A 6517-nucleotide genomic window follows, 5' to 3' on the forward strand; every position below is an offset into this window, starting at 1 on the left:
TGCTGCTCCACAGTCAGCCACCAGAGGGTGGATATTTTTTTTTAACATACTCCCTGTGGGAGACTAAACATTTCAGGTCCCAGGTGCTGTCTACCGGAGGGCAGTCATGAGAACCAAAACCCTTGTTCTTAAATCTGCTGAGCCACTAGAGCCGAAGTCCTGAGTCCTTAATCGCAGGTGCAGTTAGGTCATTTTAGACTCCGGACTTAATGGTCTTTTGGGGGAAAGCCCTCTTTAGATGGTAACATGTATCAATTCACTTACTTCCGAACGCTGCCTGTCAGCGGGGAGGAGGGGCCTTCCTGTTCCTATTCTGAATGGGACCCTTGGACTTCTTTCCCCACTTTGGCAGAACCTCAGGCCACAGGTGAGATGTAATAAACTACCCTCGCCATATTGACGACCCGGTGCTTTTCATGCCTGTTGCTATTGCTACCATGCTTTCCTGCCTGAATTAAGAAGTACAAAGGACACCTTTGCCCTGCTAATTGTGGCTAATATGTAGAGGAGGCAGATCGAAGCGAAGAAATGGCGTCCCTCTTCGTCCTCAGAAGCAGCTTCACCTAGCTTTACTGATTTATAATTATATCTACATACCACCACTTCTAAAAAAAATATCACAGCAGTTTACAACCATTGTACACAAAACCATATAATACAAACCATTTTTCTATAAAAAAAAGAAAAATCAGAGATCAACTAACTACCACAGAAGGATTTTTTCTTAATTGCCAACACAAGCTTCATGGCAAAACCAGAACAGGTCAAACCAAACCAAGAAATGTGTTTAATATGTAGCAGGCAGGTATGTACCTTGTTTTGTCTTAAATAATTGCAGGTGCAGAAGAACCTAATTCTTACTGGGAAGACATACTTCTTTTTTTAAAACAAGGCTCCAAAATACATGGGAGTGGGGGAGACTCTGATAATTGGTGGGAGGCAGGTGACATTCATGGGTTGCCGTCCCAGTAAGAATGGGGCTCCTTTATAATCCTGCATACTATGTTCCTGTTTTGGCCCTCATATAATTATCTCTAAACCTTCTGCCAAGCAGGAAAAGACCCTAATATTAATAAGAGAGAGAGATTGGGATTTGTATTGTTTATCTCTCCACTGAAAAGGGGGGTGTTGTTCATGCAGGGGGAAAGAAAGCCCCCAGCAAAACCCTAATAGGCATACTTTATTTTTGTGAAATAAACAGAAATTTCACAGGAGAGGTCTTATATTTATACAAAGGTGCTAAGGCTAAGTAGGAACTGCTGTTGTAGTTAGCAGTAAGTCGGGGGTATGCAAAATTTTTTTGGGGGGTACCTAGGGTCTCTCTATAGTCAGCATTCGAGGGGTTTACTTGCCCTTCTATCAGAGAGCCCGTAAAATGCCAGTGATGAGACCAGGAGCCTGCAGTCATGCGCCATGAAAAGCACACTGCTTCACTATATAAAGAGAGAGAAAGAGTGCTCTTTGTGTTTTTAAAATGATTTGGCATGGATTTCAGGCCCTGGTGCAACATTTTCAACATGGATATGAACAACTTTCTTTCTCATTTGGCTTTTTATACAAAGACTGCCATGACAACAGCACAGTGTCCATGAGTGGGCACATGTGATAAAGGTCTGTGCTCTGGAGTATTCTTTTTTCATGTGCCCATAGAATCGTATTTGTACACTTGACAACCAAATGTGGTGTGTGTGTGGGGGGGGGGGGGTCATTATCATTTTAAAAACTTGTGGAATTTTACACTCGCCAGCATGAAGGGAGGGGGTGGGGGGAGAGCCTAATGTGTCTTTGCAAAAGCTACATTTTTCTATTTGTATTCCTTGGGATGGTTACAAAAAAACCTTCCTTTCCTCCCTCAGCATGTTTGTTTTGAGATTATCATCTCTAATTTCAATTTTAAAACAAATAAACTTTATAAGCAATAAGAAAGAGGACTATGATGTCTTTCATGGCCATGGACGAACTGAGGGCATATTCATTTTTAGGAGAAAATAAGAGATTTTTTTCTTGAGGGACTTCATTACCATGACTAATGAAAAGCTAATATATATCGTGTGTTTCGTCCTGGGTTCATTTCAGAAGCAAAATGAACCAAATGATGCCAATAGCCAAGTCTTTTCATTTTCCTTGGAAGCTGAAGCAGGATGAGGAGGTCATGGGATGGCTAAAAAAAACTGGTCTTGTCACTCCCTCCTGTTGTTCAACACAATGCTTCACATAATATGTCTGTGACAGATTATCCTTTTAGTTGCCCACCTGTTGTCTAGCAGCAAAAGCTGTCATTCCCCCATTGTTTCTTTGTATGGAGAATGCCACCAGATCTGTGCCTCATTCTTTGCATGTGAGGCGTTGTTTGTATAGGGCCAAAGGCCACAGTCCCTGGCTAGACCAGTCAGGTCCATAATAACCATAACTAAGGACGCAGGTGGCACTGTGGTCTAAACCACTGAGCCCCTTGGGTTGCCGATCAGAAGGTTGGTGGTTCAAATCCCCGCAATGGGATGAGCTCCCATTGCTCGGTCGCAGCTCCTGTCAACCTAGCAGTTCAAAAGCACGCCAAAAAGTGCAAGTAGATAAATTGGTACTGCTCTGGTGGGAAGGTAAACGGCGTTTCCATGAACTGCTCTGGTTTTGGTGTTCCGTTGCGGCAGAAGCAGCTTAGTCATGCTGGCCACATGACCCGGAAAAATTGTCTGTGAACAAACGCCGGCTCCCTCAGCCTGTAAAGTGAGATGAGCACCACAACCCCAGAGTCGTCCGTGACTGGACTTAACTGTCAGGGTTCCTTTATCTTAACCTTTTTAAGGCCTCATCACAGTCCAGGGTGGGCAACAGTACTTTTTAAAATAGATACTGTTGAACAGGAGTATTTTTCAAATTTCCTTCCTTCCTTCCTTCCTTCCTCCCTTCCTCCCTTCCTCCCTTCCTCCCTTCCTTCCTTCCTTCCTTCCTTCCACTATTCATATAAGTATGAAATCCAAAGCTATCGTGTTTTGATCATATATTGTATCAATCATAAAGTGTGCAGGCTCCTAAACACAACTTTGCCACTCATTTAACAGCAGACAAATGTTCTTTCGGTGTTGTTTAGAGGCAGCTACTCCTGCACTACATGCTCAAAGGCCAGTCACCAGCCCTCAGTTGTGTGCCAGTTGTGTGCCAAGATGAAGATTTTGAAAGGCAATAGGTGGCATAAAGGACTAAATATGGGATGACTTTTAAACCAATGTGGAGAAGTACAGCCATTATCAAGACAGAAAGCAGAAGAGATGCAAAGCACATTTGTTGTTGTGGCGGGGGGCACGCTTGACCTGATAGAGCACCACAAGCCTATGAATGAGGCTGACAGCACATACAAATGATGGGGTGAACTCTCCCACCCCTGGCCAGTGAGCTCGCTATCTCATCTTGCCAAGTGGTTCAGATGTGTGGAATGATAGGGTGTTCTAACCTCCAAGAAGATACACAGAGATAGAAAATGAAGACTGGAATTAGATCATGGCAAGGACAGCAATATATAAAACAGCAGTAGGACCCATCCAGACTGCTGCTTTATTGTAGACGTATGTAGCAACATACTGCTGATTGCGTTAATAGTGCATTTGAAATACATTTATACCAGATCATCCACATCCCACTTTATCAGCTGTTCTGCAATGTTTCCCAGTGCTCCCACATTATTGCATCAACACTTATCCACACCTATCCATTTTATTGTTCCCGCCATCACCAATTCCTCCCTTTCCCTCTCTAACAGCAAGTAAGTTGTGCTGTGTCTCCATGCCACCATTGCTTAATTTGCAGACTTTTAACATTTTTTAAAAAATGTTATCATAGAATCATAGAGTTGGAAGAGACCACAAGGGCCATCCAGTCCAACCCCCTGCCAAGCAGGAAACACAATCAAAGCATTCCTGACAGATGGCTGTCAAGCCTCTGCTTAAAGACCTCCAAAGAAGGGGACTCCATCACACTCCTTGGTAGCAAATTCCACTGCTGAACAGCTCTCACTGTCAGGAAGTTCTTCCTAATGTTTAGGTGGAATCTTCTTTCTTGTAGTTTGAATCCATTGCTCCGTGTCCGCTTCTCTGGAGCAGCAGAAAACAACCTTTCACCCTCCTCTATAGGACATCCTTTTATATATTTGAACATGGCTATCATATCACCCCTTAACCTTCTCTTCTCCAGGCTAAACATACCCAGCTCCCTAAGCCGTTCCTCATAAAGCATTGTTTCCAGGCCTTTGACCATTTTGGTTGCCCTCTTCTGGACACGTTCCAGCTTGTCAGTATCCTTCTTGAACTGTGGTGCCCAGAACTGGACACAGTATTCCAGGTGAGGTCTGACCAGAGCAGAATATAGTGGTACTATTAATGTTGGGGCTGTGATTTCTGTGCTAAACGCTGTTCATTTGCGATGGGGGTCACACAGAGCTGGTGTTCTCCACAGTGGTGATGTGGTTAATTTTGGAAGTCCTGCCAGTAGTTAGACTGGATTCATTTCTTCTTTAAAAGTGGATCGACATGTGTACAATGCATGATGTTTAAACTATAGGATGGCTGATTCAGATACCCTGGCATCTGGGGATAAGCCCAGCATGTACTAAATGGTCACAGCAGGCTCAGGAACCAGAACAGACCTCTATGCTCTGTTCATCCCACTTAAAACCATTTCAAACCAATCACAATTATCCTAGGCTTTTGCTAACCAGGCGTGGGACAATTTGACTTTCTCAGCAAGATACTTGAAAACAAATAATCCAATTAATGAAAGAAGCAGAGTGTAAAAGTGCTTTGGAGTATTGGGGAACAGGGCAGATAATTGGTCAGCGGCACCTCCCTCTTGGAAAGAATCTCTGAACAATGGCTGCTTGAGAAGCCCTCCTTGTTTAACTTAACAGTGCGGCTGGTGTTTGACCTCCACAAAAGCCAAAGCTGTGACATTTCACTGGCAATCCAAAGAGAGAGAGAGAACAAAGATGGACACCACATTGATGTGCTGGGCTATAATTAAACAAACTTCAGGAATGGCATTCCTTCGGATTCAACAGTGCATTCACAGCAATGGGTTATGTAACATTTCCCTAGCTATTCAAGCCGTCTGCTGTTAGTGAATAATCAAAGAAGGTCATCTGTTAAGAAATGCAGCTTTTGTTTCTAAGGTGGGAAGGAGAAGGAGGTTATGAACCACAACTTCAGTTCATCAGTTTTACAGACTCAACTTTCTTACAAGGATTTGTAGTGATGGTGGTGGTTATTTTAGTATTTTTAATCCTAATTCTGCTATTTTTAATTCAACTCTGTCCCTTTTCGGGAACCAGACACCTCTTTGTCCCATCTGGGCCAAGGAAATAGATGGGTTTTGGATCAGCTTCCCTTAGAATGTTGCTCCAAGCATGACCCACGCTGTGCAAAAAAAAAAGGTCTTGTGATTAAGATGCCTTGTGACTGGCTTAATCTTAACTGGTGCTCAGAAATTAATTATTTAGCCATTTTCCTTGCAGAGAGAGGCCTAAAACCATTGACCTTCTCCGTGGAGACTTCATGTGAGGTATAATGACTTTTGTTTTTAACCGAGTTCCCTAAATCAATGCAAATGATGAGGGTCACTGGTTATTTTAATTAACATGTCTAACTCTTTCTACTAAATTATCTTTTCCCCAGCCAGATTAGATGGGTGTTATTTGAGTTCCCTCACCTACAAACATAGTTGCAAACTTTAATTGGTTTAGTCAGTAGATTAGTAAATGCAACATTTACTTGGGCTCAGGGAACACCTGCTACTCCCTAAATGCTGGAGCTAAACAGGTGCGGATCTGACCTGTTCCCTGGATGGGAGGCTATTGGGAGGTAAGGTAATTGTGGAATATTAATATAAAACATGAAAGAAAAGGAATAAGAGTAACAATGGGCTTAGTTTTTCAGCATTTAAGGTGGCAAATAGAAAGGTGAAACATTTGCCATGAGCACCTTTGAGGGCTCAGCCACACTTCCTGTTGCCTGCTACTTTCCCGTGAGAAAAACTTATCTTTTGTGTTCAATCAGCGCAAATGGCAGTTTGAGTTTTCTCTGGACTGACCTTTGTTCCAAATTAGCACTAAAGAGCAGGTTTCCCCTGAGATCTGTTGGATCAAAGCACTGCTTAGTCCAACAACTTGTTTCTCACAGAGCCTTATATGATGTCCACAAGCAGGGCATGAGGGCAATAGCCTGACACCATATTTGTAACAATCTTTCTAAGGTCCTCAGCCCTATTCAACACCAGTAGGGTGATTATAATAACATCAGCAAGTTGCTTTTACCCCAAGCACTTTATACAGGCCTTCCTTCCACCCACAAGTGCATATATGCAGTAATACTTCACTTCTGATTTAATATACAGTCACAAGGATGTCAGGGAAGTTTTCCTAGCCCTTCTCAGAATGAAGGTGCTTCTTTCAAATAAGTCTTGGTGTGCCTTGCCAGAATATCTGTGGCTTGCTGAAAAAGTCACTGCATGGTTCCCCTATCCAGCCGAGATG

This window comes from Lacerta agilis, chromosome 3 (assembly GCF_009819535.1).
Source record: "Lacerta agilis isolate rLacAgi1 chromosome 3, rLacAgi1.pri, whole genome shotgun sequence".
NCBI lineage: Eukaryota > Metazoa > Chordata > Lepidosauria > Squamata > Lacertidae > Lacerta > Lacerta agilis.